Source organism: Moschus berezovskii, chromosome X (assembly GCF_049115385.1).
Source record: "Moschus berezovskii isolate FMDL1 chromosome X, NW_MosBer_1.0, whole genome shotgun sequence".
Lineage (NCBI taxonomy): Eukaryota > Metazoa > Chordata > Mammalia > Artiodactyla > Moschidae > Moschus > Moschus berezovskii.
This window is the reverse complement of record NC_142488.1, coordinates 116,262,924-116,277,390: the sequence shown is the minus strand read 5'-3', so window position 1 is coordinate 116,277,390 and position 14,467 is coordinate 116,262,924. Positions and strand designations below refer to the sequence as shown.

Sequence of the window (14,467 nt, the reverse complement as noted above, 5' to 3'; positions counted from 1 at the left end):
CATTTGTTGAAAAGACTATTCTTTCTGTTTTGAATTGTCTTGATATCCTTGGTGAAAATCATTGCCCATAGATAAATGAGTATTTCTATACTGTCTATTCTACTCAGCTGATAACTATGTTTGTCCTTATGCCAGTACCACAGTCTTGATTACTGCAAATTTGTGGTAAGTTTTGAAATCAGTAAATGTGACTCCATCAACTTTGTTGTCTGTTTTCAAGATCACTTGGCTGTTGTGAATTCCTTGAGTTTCCATGTGAATATGAGGGTCAGCTTGTCAGATTCTGTAGCAGAGGCAATTGTGCTTCTGATAAGGATTGCACTGAATCTGTAGATCAATTTGGGCAGTATTGCCATCCTAACAATATTAAGTATTCCAATCCATGAACATAGGATATCTTTCAATTTACTTAGATCTTTAATTTCTTCAATGATGCTTCATAGTTTCCAGGTATATGTCTTGCACTTCTTTTTTTAACTTTAATTCTTTATATACCTTGTAAATGCAACTGTTTTGTCAGTTTTAATTTTGGTTTGTTTCTCATTCTATAGGAACACAATTGATTTTTCTATATTAATCATGAATCCTGCAACCTTGCTAAAATTCTGTATTAGTTCTAATTGTTTTTAAATGATTCCTAAGGATTATCTATGTACAAAGTCATGTCATTTTCAAGTAAAGATTTTTTTCAAATTTGTTTCCAATATGAAATTCTATTTCCCTATTTTCCATGACTAGGACCTCAAGCACACTTTTGAATAGAAGTGGTAAAAGTGGATATCCTTGTCTTGTTTTTGATACTAGGGGGTAATCATTCAATCTTTCACCATTACATCTGATATTATCTATGGATTTTTCATAGGAACTCATTAAAAATTCAGGAAGTTTCCTATGATTATTTGTTTCTCCAGTGTCTTCATGATGAAATGGTGTTAAATTTTGCCAAAAGCATTTTCTCCATCTGTTGAGATGATCATGTATTTTTTGTCCCTTCTATTACTGTTGTTGTCTACATCATTAAGTCATGTCCAACTCTTTGTGACCCCATGCACTATAGCACACCAGGCTTCCCTGTCCTTCACTATCTCCTAGAGTTTGCTCAGACTCATGGTAATTGAGTCAGTGACGCCATCCAACCATCTCATCCTCTGTCACCCCATTCTCCCTATGCCCTTAATCTTTCCCAGCATTGGGTTCTTTTCCAATGAATCACCTTTTCCATTCAGATGGCCAAAGTATTGGAGTTTAAGCTTCAGCATCAACCTTCCATGAATATTTAGGGTTGATTTCCTTTAGGATTGACTGCTTTGATTTCCTTGCTGTCCAAAGAATTCTCAAGAGTCTTCTCCAGCACAATTCAAAAGTATCAGTTCTTTGGTGCTCATCCTTCTTTATGCTCTAACTCTCACATCTGTACATGACTACTGGAAAAACCATAGCTTTGACTTATATGGACCTTTGCTGGCAAACTGCTGTCTCTGCCTTTTTTTTTTTTTTTAATAGTGAAAACTTTTATATTTGGAATTAGCCAGCTGGACTCAGTTCAGATAATCCCAATTTTATTGGCAACATCCAAAGCATCATAGTCAGGAGCCAGTCGAAGATATGTCTTCTTCTTTCCATCTGGCCTGATAATGGTATTGACCTTAGCCATGTCAATGTCATAGAGCTTCTTCACAGCCTGTTTAATTGGTGCTTGTTGGCCTTGACAGCCACAGTGAATACCAACGTGTGTTGTTGTCTCATATTTTATCCATGGCCGACTTGGTGATGAGGGGGAATTTGATGATGGCATAGTGGTCAAGTTTGTTTCTCCTAGGGGTGCTCATTCGAGGATATTGGGGCTGCCTCCAGAGCCACAGTGTTTTGGGCCACCAGAAGGTGGGTGACACATGGATATATATATATATATATTTTTTTTTTCTTTTGGTGGCTCTGGACATGTTTCAACAGTGCTTTCTTGGCCTTCAAAGTCTTCGCTTTGGCTTCAGCTTTACGAGGGGTCGGGGCTTCCTTCTTCACCTTCGGTGCCATCTTCATAAAAAGACATTCCATCTTCATGAAAAGGCTCTGCTTTTTTAATCCACTGACAAAAGCTTGTCATAGCTTTTCTTTGAAGGAGCAAGCATCTTTTAATTTTGTGGCTACAGTCACAGTCCACAGTGCTTTTGCAGCCCAAGAAAATAAAACCTGTCTCTGTTTCCAATTTTCCCCCAATTATCTGCCATGAAGTGATGGGACCAGATGACATTATCTTAGATTTTGTTTTCTTTTGTTTATAATTAATTAATTTATTTCAATTGTAGGCTAATTACTTTACAACATTGTAGTGATTTTTGCTATACATTTACATGAATCAGCCATGGGTGTACATGTATTCCACATCCCGAATGCCCCTCCCACCTCCTATCCTATCCAATCCCTCAGGGTCATCCAAGTGCACCAGCCCTGAGAACCCAATCCCATGCATGAACCTGGACTGGTGATCTATTTCACATATAATAGTATACATGTTTCAATGTTATTTTTTCAAGTCATCCCACCCTCACATTCTCCCACAGAGTCCAAAAGACTATTCTATACATCTGTGTCTCTTTTGCTGTCTCACATATACGGTGATCATTACCATCTTTCAAAATTCCATATATATGCATTAATATACTGTATTGGTGTTTTTCTTTCTGACTTACTAATGGCAACCCACTGCAATACTCTTGCCTGGAAAATCCCATGGACAGAGAAGCCTGGTAGGCTACAATCCATGGGGTCACAAAAAGTCAGACACGACTGTGCGACTTCACTTTCACTTTCACTCTGTATAATAGGCTCCAGTTTCATCCACCTCATTAGAACTGATTCAAATGTATTCTTTTTAATATCTGAGTAATATTCCATTGTGTATATGTACCACTGCTTTCTTATCCATTTGTCTGCCAATGGACATCTCAGTTGCTTCCCTGTCCTAACTATCGTAAACAGTGCTGCAATGAACAATGGGTTACATGTATCTCTTTCAATTCTGGTTTCCTTGGTATGTATGCTGAGCAGTGGGATTGCTGGGGCATATGGAAGTTCTATTTCCAGTTTTTTAAGGAATCTCCACACTGTTCTCCATAGGGGCTATACTAGTTTGAATTCCCACCAACAGTGTAAGAGTGTTCCCTTTTCTCCCCACCCTCTCCAGCACTTATTATTTGTAGACTTTTGGATAGCAGCCATTCTGACCGGCATGAGATGGTACCTCATTGTGGTTTTGATTTGAATTTATTTGATGATTGATATTGAGGATCTTTTCTTGGGTTTGTTAGCCATCTGTACGTCTTCTTTGGAGAAATGTCTGTTTAGTTCTTTGGCCTATTGTTTGATTGGGTCATTTATTTTTCTGGAATTGAGCTGTATGAGCTGCTTGTATATTTTGGAGATTAATTCTTTGTCAGTTGCTTCGGTGGCTATTATTTTCTCCGATTCTGAAGGCTATCTTTTCACCTTGTTTATAGTTTACTTCATTGTGCAAAAGCTTTTAAGTCTAATTAGGTCCAATTTGCTTATTTTCGAATTATTTCCATTACTCTGGGAGGTGGGTAATAGAGGATCCTGTTGTGATTTAGGTCAGAGAGTGTTTTGCCTATGTTTTCCTCTAAGAGTTTTATAGTTTCTGGACTTAACATTTAGATCTTTAAACCACTTTGAGTTTATTTTTTGTGTATGGTGTTAGGAAGTGTTCTTGCTTCATTCTTTTACAAGTGGTTGACCAGTTTTCCTAGCACCACTTGTTAAGAGATTCTCTTTTCTCCATTGAATATTCTTGTCTGTTTTGTCAAAGATATGGTGTCCATTGGTGCGTGGATTTATCTCTGGGCTTTCTATTTTTTTCCATTGATCTATATTTCTGTCATTGTTCCAGTACCATACTGTCTTGATAAATGTAGCTTTGTAGTATACTCTGAAGTCAGGCAGGTTGATCCCTCCAGTTCCATTCTACTTCCTCAAGATTGCTTTGGCTATTAAAGGTTTTTTATATTTCCATACAAATTGTGAAATTATTTGTTCTAGTTCTCTGAAAAATGCTGTTGGTAGCTTGATAGGGATTGCATTGAATCTATAGATTGCTTTGGGTAGTATACTTATTTTCGCTATATTGATTCTTCTGATCAAAAAACATGGTATGTATCTCTGTCTATTTTTGTCATCTTTGATTTCTTTCACCAGTGTTGTATAGTTTTCTTTATATAGGTCTTTTGTTTCTTTAGGTAAATTTATTCCTAAGTATTTTATTCTTTTCGTTGCAGTGGTGAATGGAATTTTTTCCTTAATTTCTCTTTCTGTTTTCTCATTGTTAGTGTATAGGAATACAAGGGATTTCTGTGTGTTAATGTTATATCCTGAAAATTAATATATTAATTGATTAAGTCTAGTAACTTTCTGGTGGAGTCCTGACGGTTTTCTATGTAGAGGATCATGCCATCTGTAAACAATGAGAGTTTTGCTTCTTTTCCAATCTGGATTCCTTTTATTTCTTTTTCTTTTCTGATTGTTGTGGCTAAAAGTTCCAAACAATGTTGAATAGTAATTGTGAGAGTGGGCAACCTTGTCTTGTTCCTGACTTTAGGGCAAAAGCTTTCACTTTTTCACCACTGAGGATAATGTATGCTGTGGGTTTATCATATATGGCTTTTATTATGTTGAGGTATGTTCCTTCTATGCCTGCTTTCTGGAGGGTTTTAATCACAAATGGATGTTGAATTTTGTCAAAGGCTTTCTCTGCATCTATTGAGATAAACATTAGGTTTTTACCTTTCAATTTGTTAATGTGGTGTACCACATTGATTTGTGAATATTAAAGAATCTTTGCGTCCCTGGGATAAAGCCCACTTGGTCATGATGTATGACCTTTTTAATATGTTGTTGGATTCTGTTTGCTAGAATCTTGTTAAGGATATTTGCATTTATGTTCATCAGTGATGTTGGCCTATTGTTTTCTTTTTTTGTGGAATCTTTGTCAGGTTTTTGTATTGGGGTGATGGTGGATTCCTAGAATGAGTTTGGAAGTTTACCTTCCTCTGCAATTTTCTGGAAGAGTTTGAGTAGGATAGGTGTTAGCTCTTCTCTAAATTTTTGGTAGATTTCAGCTGTGAACCCGTTTTGTCCTGGGCTTTTGTTTCTTGGAAGATTTCTGATTACAGTTTCAATTTCTTGTTTGTGATGGGTCTGTTAAGATTTTCTATTTCTTCTTGGTTCAGTTTTGGAAGGTTATACTTTTCTAGGAATTTGTCCATTTTTTCCAAGTTGTCCAATTTATTGGCATATAGTTGCTGATAGTAGTCCCTTACGATCCTTTGCATTTCTGTGTTGTCTGTTGTGATTTCTCCATCTTGACTTCTAACTTTGTTGATTTGATTCTTCTCCCTTTTTTTCTCGATGAGTCTGGCTAAGGGCTTATCTATTTTATTTATCTCTTCAAAGAACAAGCTTTTAGCTTTGTTGATTTTGGCTATGGTCTCCTTTGTTTCTTTTTCATTTGTTTCTGCCCTAATTTTTATGATTTCTTTCCTTCTACTATCACAGAATTCTTTAATTCTTCTTTTTCTAGTTGCTTTAAGTATAGAGTTAGGTTATTTATTTGCTTTTTCTCTTGTTTCCTGAGGTTAGCTTGTATTGCTATGAACCTTCCCCTTAGCACTGCTTTAACTGAATCCCATATATTTTGGGTTGTTTTGTTTTCATTGTCATTAGTTTTGATGCATATTTTGATATTTTTTAATTTCCTCTGTGATTTGTTGGTTATTCTGAAGTATGTTGTTTAGCCTCAATATGTTGGTATTTTTAATAGTTTTTTTCCTAGAGTTGACATCTAATCTTACCGCATTGTGATCAGAAAAGATGCTTGGAATGATTTCAATTTTTTTTGAATTTACAAAAGCTAGATTTATGGCCCAGTATGTTATCTATCCTGGAGAATATTCCATGTGCACTTGAGAAAAAGGTGAAATTCATTATTTTGGGGTGAAATGTCCTATAGATACCAATTAGGTCTAACTGGTCTGTTGTATTATTTAAAGTTTGTGTTTCCTTGGTAATTTTCAGTTTAGTTGTTCTATCCATAGGTATGAGTAGGGTATTAAAGTTTTCCACTATTATTGTTTTATTGTTAACTTCCCCTTTCATATTTGTTAGCATTTGCCTTACATATTGCAGTGCTCCTATATTGGGTACATATATGTTTATAATTGTTATATCTTCTTCTTAGAATGATCCTTTGATCATTATGTAGTGTCCTTCTTTGTCTTTTTTCACAGCCTTTATTTTAAAGTCTGTTTTATCTGACATACGTATTGCTACTCCTGCTTTCTTTTGGTCTCCATTTGCATGGAATATCTTTTTTCAGCCCTTCACTTTCAGTCTGTATGTGTCCCTTGTTTTAATATGGATCTCTAGTAGACAGCATAGATAGGGGTTTTGTTTTTGTATCCATTCATCCACTCTTTGTCTTTTGGTTGGGGCAGTCAAACCATTTACATTTAAGGTAATTATTGATAAGTATGATCCCGTCACCAATTACTTTATTGTTTTGGGTTTGAGTTTATACACCTTTTCTGTGTTTCCTGTCTAGAGAAGCTCCTTTAGCATTTGTTGAAGAGCTGGTTTGGTGGTGCTGAATTCTCTCAGCTTTTGCTTGTCTGTAAAGCTTTTGATTTCTCCTTCATAGTTGAATGAGATCCTTGCTGGGTACAGTAATCTGGGCTGTAGGTTTTTCTCTTTCATTACTTTAAGTATGTCCTGCCATTCACTTCTGGCCTAAAGAGTTTCTATTGAAAGATCAGCTGTTATCCTTATGGGGATCGCCTTGTGTTTTATTTGTTGCTTTTCCCTTGCTGCTTTTAATATTTGTTCTTTGTGTTTGATCTTTGTTAATTTGATTAATGTGTTTCTTGGGGTATTTCGCCTTGGGTTTATCCTGTTAGGGACTCTCTGGGTTTCTTGGACTTGGGTGATTATTTCCTTCCCCATTTTAGGGAAGTTTTCAACTATTATCTCCTCAAGTATTTTCTTAAGGTCTTTCTTCTTTTCTTCTTCTAGGACTCCTATGATTCGAATGCTGGAGTGTTTGACATTGTCCCAGAAGTCTCTGAGGTTGTCTTCATTTCTTTTAATTCTTTTTTTTTTTTCTTTTTTCCTGTCTGCTTCATTTATTTCCACCATTCTATCTTCCACCTCATTTATCCTATCTTCTGCCTCCATTATTCTACTGTTGGCTCCCTCCAGAGTGTTTTTGACCTCAGTTATTGCATTTTTTTAAACTGATTGACACCTTTTTATTTCTTCTAGGTCCTTGTTAAGCAATTGTTGCGTTTTCTTAATCCTAGTCTCCAGACTATTTATCCATTTTTTTTTCAAGATTTTGGATCATTTTTACTATCATTATTCTGATTTCTTTTTCAGGTGGACTCCCGAGTTCCTCCTTTTTTATTTGGTTTGGTGGGCATTTAGATGTTCCTTTACCTGCTGAATATTTCTCTGCCTTTTCATCTTATTTAGATTGCTGTGTTTGGGATGGCCTTTCTATATGCTGGAAGTTTATTGTTACTCTTTCTTGTGGAGGTTCCTCGCTGTAGGTGGAGTTGGATGAGGGGCATGTCAAGGTTTCCTGGTTAGCTTAGCTTGTTTCGGTGTTATGGTTGGTGGAGCTGGATCTCTTCTCTCTGGAGTGCAATCAAGTGTCCAGTAATGAGTTTTGAGGTGTATATGGGTTTGGTGTGACTTCTGACTGCCTGTATTTTAATGCTCAGGGTTATGTTCCTGTGTTTTTGGAGAATTAGCTTGGTATGTCTTGCACTGAAACTTGTTGGCCCTTGGGTGGAGCTTGGTTTCAGTGTAGGTATGGAGGCTTTTGGATGAGCTCTTGTCGATTAATGTTTCCTGGAATCAGGAGTTTTCTGGTGTCCTCAAGGTTTGGAATTAAGCCTCCTGCCTCTGGCTTTCAATATTATTCTTACAGTAGCCTCATGACTTCTCCATCCCTACAGTCCCGTTGATAAAATATCTAGGTTAGAGGGAGGGAGGAAAATTGAGGGGGAATAGGATCACCAAAGAATTGATGCTTTTGAACTGTGGTGCTGGAGAAGACTCTTGAGACTCCCTTGGACAGCAAGGAGATCCAACCAGTCCATTCTAGAGGAGATCAATCCTGGATGTTCATTGGAAGGACTGATGCTAAAGCTGAAACTCCAATACTTTGGCAACCTCATGCGACATGTTGACTCACTGGAAAAGACTCTGATGCTGGGAAGGATTGGGGGCGAGAGGAGAAGGGGACGACAGAGAATGAGATGGCTGGATGGCATCACCGACTCGATGGGGGTAAGTGTGGGTTAACTCCGGGTGTTGGTGATGGACAGGGAGGCCTGGCGTGCTGTGATTCATGGGGTCACAAAGAGTTGGACACGACTGAGCGACTGAGCTGAACTGAATTGAGGATGGGGAGACCACATCTCCCCCACAAGTTCATCAAAAGAACATTTGAACGCTCAGTAAACTTCACTGAGCTGAACTGAATTGAGGATGGGGAGACCACTTCTCCCCCACAAGTTCATCAAAAGAACATTTGAACGCTCAGTAAACTTCACAAAACAACTTCTGAATACCAGCAGAGGACCTCAGGCACCCAGAAAAGCAGCCCATTGTCTTCGAAAGGAGGTAGGAAATAATATAAAAGATAAACAGAGAGATAAAAGAGGTAAGGATAGAGATCCATGCAGGGAAGGGAGGCTTAAAAAAGAGAGAAGTTTCCAAACACCAGGAAACACTCTCACTGGTGAGTCTGTGGTAAGCCTTGGAAACTCAGAGAGCAACATAACCGGGAGGAAAAATAAATAAATAATCAAAACCCACAGATTACGTGCCCAACGGTAACTCCCAGCGGAAAAGCAGCACAGAGGCCAGCATCCCCCCCTAGCAAGCGGGGGCTGGTCAGGGAGGCACGGGCTGCATTGCTTAGAGTGAAGACTGGGCCTGAATACCCCGAGGGCAATCTGAGGGAACTAACTTGAGATAGCAAAGCAGACTGTGGGATAGCTACCCCACGAAAAGGAGAAAAGCTCTAACCTAAGACACCACCAGACTCACTCACAGAACAAAGGGCAGAATAGAGTTAGCCGGCTGTGAATTGGTCCTTCCCCTGCCATGACAGGCAGTAGAGGGCAGCCAGAGCTGGAACGGGGCAATCGCGGCCCCAGAGAGGCACCCGATACCAAACTGCAAGCAGGCTACGCTGCTAACAAAGACTTCTTGGGTTTCTGGCCGGTCGACATCCGCCTGAGCAGGTGCTCTGCTTATAAACCCAGAAAACTGAGCGGGAGGGACTGAGGAGGCAACAAGTCGCAGTGACCATGCTCGCCAAACACCTGGTCACCTGAGCTGCTCGGACCGGGGAAGAGAACAAAACGCAGCCCCAACAAACTCTGTTCCTTTGTGGAGTACCTGAGTCCCTGAACCTGATTGGCTTAGACATGGGAAGTGCATGCAGCACAGTGCTGGCCTCAGACAGTTCCTGGCAGAGAAACCTAGAGCCTGTGCAGGGCAGACTGGGACAGCACACAAGTCCTGAGTGGGGGCAAACCCAGTGTGGCCAAGACACTGCGAGCACTCCCCACAGAAGCCAGTGATATTTGTCTGCAGCGTTCCTCCCTCCCCACAGCACGACTGAACAAGTGAGCCTTAAAAAGCGTCCACCACCGCCGCCTTGTGTCAGGGCTGAAATGAGACACTGAAGAGACAAACAAACAGAAGAAGCTAAAATAGAGGGAACCACCTTGGAAGTGACAGATAAAGAAGTCTTGAGGCTACTGAAAGAATAAGACTGAAAACCAAAGGCAGGAGGCTTAAGATCAAATCCTGAGAACACCAGAGAATCCCTGACTCTGGGGAACATTAATCAATAGGAGCTCATAAAACGCCTCCCTACCTACGCTGAAACCAAGGATTTCAACAAGTTCCCGAGCAAGACATACCACACAAATCCTCCAGCAACACAGGAAAATAGACCTGAACTTCAATACACAGGCTGCCCAAAGTCACTCCAAACCCATTGACATCTCGTAACACATTACTGGACACTTCATTGCACTCCAGGGAGAAGAAATCCAGCTCCACCACCAGAACACCGACACAAGCTTCCCTAACCAGGGAACATGACAGGCCACCCGTCCAACCTCACCTACAGTGAGGAAACTCCACAATAAAGAGAACTCCTACAACCGCCAGAATACAAAAAGGCCATCCCGAACACAGCAATATAAGCAAGATGAAGAGGCAGAGAAATACCCAGCAGGTAAAGGAACAGGATAAATGCCCACCAACCAAAACAAAAGAGGAGGAGATAGGGAACTACCTGATAAAGAATTCCAAACAATGATAGTGAAAATGACCCAAAATCTTGAAAACAAATTGTAGTTACAGATAAATAACCTGGAGACAAGGATTGAGAAGATGCAAGAAAGATTTAACAAGGATCTAGAAAAAATAAAAAAGAGTCAATATACAATGAATAATGCAATAGATGAGGTCAAAAACACTCTGGAGGGAACCAAGAGTAGAATAATGGAGGCAGAAGATAGAATAAGTGAGTTAGAAGATAGAATGGTAGAAATAAATTAAATAGAGAGGAAAAAAGAAAAATGAATTAAAAGAAATGAGGAAAATCTCAGAGACCTCTGGAACAATGTTAAACGCCCCAACATTCAAATCATAGGAGTCACAGAAGAAGGAGACAGAAAGAAAGAACATGAGAAAATATTTGAGGAGATTGTTGTTGCTAAGTCACTTCAGTCGTGTCCGACTGTGTGACCCCATAGATGGAAGACCACCAGGCTCCCCCATCCCTGGTATTCTCCAGGCAAGAGCACTGGAGTGGGTTGCCATTTCCTTCTCCAATGTGTGAAAGAAAAAAGTGAAAGTGAAGTCGCTCAGTCGTGTCCGACCCTTAGCAACCCCACAGACTGCAGCCTACCAGAATCCTCCATCCATGGGATTTTCTAGGCAAGAGTACTGGAGTGGCTTGCCATTGTTGAAAACTTCCCTAAAATGGGGAAGGAAATAATCACCCAAATCCAAGAAACCCAGAGAGTCCTAAACAGGATAAACCCAAGGTGAAATACCCCAGTTCAGTTCAGTTCAGTCACTCAGTCATGTCCGACTCTCTGCGACCCCATGAATCACAGCACGCCAGGCCTCCCTGTCCATCACCAACTCCCTGAGTTCACTCAAACTCATGTCCACAGAGTTGGTGATGCCATCCAGCCATCTCATTCTCCGTCGTCCCCTTCTCCTCCCGCCCCCAACCTTTCCCTGCATCAGATATTTTTCCAGTGAGTCAACTCGTCGCATGATGTGGCCAAAGTAATGCAGTTTCAGCTTTAGCATCAGTCCTTCCAATGAACACCCAGGATTGATCTCCTTTAGAATGGACTGGTTGGATCTCCCTGCAGTATAAGGGATTCTCAAGAGTCTTCTCCAACACCACAGTTCAAAATCATCGATTCTTCGGTGATCAGCTTTCTTCACAGTCCAACTCTCACATCCATACATGACCACGGGAAAAACCATTGCCTTGACTAGACGGACCTTGGTTGGCAAAGTAATGTCTCTGCTTTTCAATATATTATCAAGGTTGGTCATAACTTTCCTTCCAAGGAGTAAGCGTCTTTTAATTTCATGGCTGCAATCAGCATCTGCAGTGATTTTGGAACCCAAAAAATAAAGTCTGACACTGTTTCCACTGTTTTTCCATCTATTTCCCATGAAGTGAGGGACCAGATGCCATGATCTTTGTTTTCTGAATGTTGAGCTTCAAGCCAACCTTTTCACTCTCCTCTTTCACTTTCATCAAGAGGCTTTTGAGTTCCTCTTCACTTTCTGCCATAAGGGTAGTGTCATCTGCATATCTGAGGTTATTGATATTTCTCCCGGCAATCTTGATTCCAGCTTGTGCTTTTTCCAGCCCAGCGTTCCTCATGATGTACTCTGCATATAAGTTAAATAAGCAAGGTGACAATATACAACCTTGACGTACACCTTTTCCTATTTGGACCCAAGACACATAATAATCAAATTAACAAAGATCAAACACAAAGAACAAATATTAAAAGCAGCAAGTGAAAAACAACAAATAACACACAAGGGGATCCCCATAAGGATAACAGCTGATCTTTCAATAGAAAGTCTTCAGGCCAGGAGGGAAAGGCAGCGCATACTTAAAGTGTTGAAAGAAAATAACCTACAGCCCAGATTACTGTACCCAGCAAGCATCTCATTCAAATATGAAGGAGAAACCAAAAGCTTTACAGACAAGGAAAAGGTGAGAGAATTCTGCATCACCAAACCAGCACTTCAACAAATGCTAAAGGACCTTCTCTAGAAAGGAAACACAGAAAAGGTGTATAAACTTGAACCCAAAACAAGAAAGTAAATGGCAACGTGATCATGCTGCTGCTGCTGCTTCTGAGAAGTCACTTCAGTCGTGTGCGACTCTGTGCGACCCCATAGACGGCAGCCCACCAGGTTGCCCCGTCCCTGGGATTCCCCAGGCAAGAACACTGGAGTGGGTTGCCATTTCCTTCTCCAATGTGTGAAAGTGAAAAGTGAAAGTGAAGTCACTCAGTCATATGTGACTTGTAGCGACCCCATGACTGCAGTCTACCAGGCTCCTCCATCCATGGGATTTTCTAGGCAAGAATACTGGAGTGGCTTGCCATTGCCTTCTCCGCAATGTGATCATACTTATCAATAATTACTTTAAATGTAAATGGTTTGAATGCCCCAACCAAAAGACAAAGACTGGATGAATCGATACAAAAACAAGAGCCCTATGATGTTGTCTACAAAAGACCCACCTCAAAACGAGGGTCACATACAGACTGAAAGTGAAGTGCTGGAAAAAGTTATTTCTTGCAAATACAGACCAAAAGAAAGCAGGAGTAGCAATACTCATATCAGATAAAATGGACTTTAAAACAAAGGCTGTGAAAAGAGACAAAGAAGGACACTACATAATTATCAAAGGATCAATCCAAGAAGAAGATATAACAATTATAAATATATATGCACCCAACATAGGAGCACTACAATATGTAAGGCTAATGCTAACAAGTATGAAAGGGGAAATTAACAATAACAAAATAATAGTGGAAGACTTTAATACCCCACTCACACCTATGGATAGGTCAAGTAAACAAAAAACTAACAAGCAAACACAAACGTTAAATGATACAATAGACCAGTTAGACCTAATTGATATATTTAGGACATTTCACCCCAAAACAATGACTCTTCTTCTCAAGTGCACATGGAACCTTCTCCAGGATAGATCACATCCTGGGCCATAAATCTAGCCTTAGTAAATTCAAAAGAATTGAAATCTTTTCAAGCATCTTTTCTGACCACCATGCAGTAAGACTAGATCTCAATTACAGGAGAAAAACTATTAAAAAATGCCAACATATGGAGGCTGAACAACACGCTGCTGAATAACCAACAAATCATAGAAGAAATCAAAAAAGAAATTAAAATATGCATAGAAACGAATGAAAATGAAAACACACCAACCCAAAACATGTGGGACACTGTAAAAGCAGTGCTAAGGTGAAGGTTCATAGCAATATAGGCGTACCTCAAGAAACAAGAAAAAAGTCAACTAAATAACCTAACTCTACACCTAAAGGGTGAACTCCGGGAGTTGGTGATGGACAGGGAGGCCTGGCGTGCTCTGATTCATGGGGTCGAGGAGAGTCGGACATGACTGAGCGACTGAACTGAACTGAACTGAACTGAACACCTAAAGAAACTAGACAAGGAAGAAATGAAGAACCCCAGGGTTAGTAGAAGGAAAGATATCTTAAAATTTAGGGCAGAAATAAATGCAAAAGAAATAAAAGAGACCATAGCAAAAATCAACAAAGCCAAAAGCTGGTTCTTTGAGAGGGTAAATAAAACTGACAAACCACTAGCCAGAATCATCAAGAAACAAAGGGAGAAAAACCAAGTCAATAAAATTAGAAATGAAAATGGAGAGGTCACAACAGACAACACAGAAATACAAAGAATCATAAAAGACTACTATCAGCAATTATATGCCAATAAAATGGACAACATGGAAGAAATGGACACGTTCTTACAAAAGTACACCTTTCCAAAACTGAACCAGGAAGAAATAGAAAATCTTAATAGACCCATCACAAGCACGGAAATTGAAACTGTAATCAGAAACCTTCCAGCAAAGAAAAGCCCAGGTCCAGACGGCTTCACAGCTGAATTCTCCCGAAAATTTAGAGAAGACATAACACCTATCCTTCTCAAAATCTTCCAGAAAATTGCAGAGGAAGGTAAGCTTCCAGACTCATTCTATGAGGCCACCATCACCCTAATACCAAAACCTGATAAAGATGCCACAAAAAAAGAGAACTACAGGCCAATA

General features: G+C 39.7%; 1 pseudogene; it reads right to left on the bottom strand.

The window, feature by feature from the left end:
• Positions 1 to 1,543: 1,543 nt before the first annotated feature.
• On the bottom strand, positions 1,544 to 2,034 carry LOC129535126 (large ribosomal subunit protein uL23 pseudogene; annotated as a pseudogene).
• Positions 2,035 to 14,467: the final 12,433 nt, after the last annotated feature.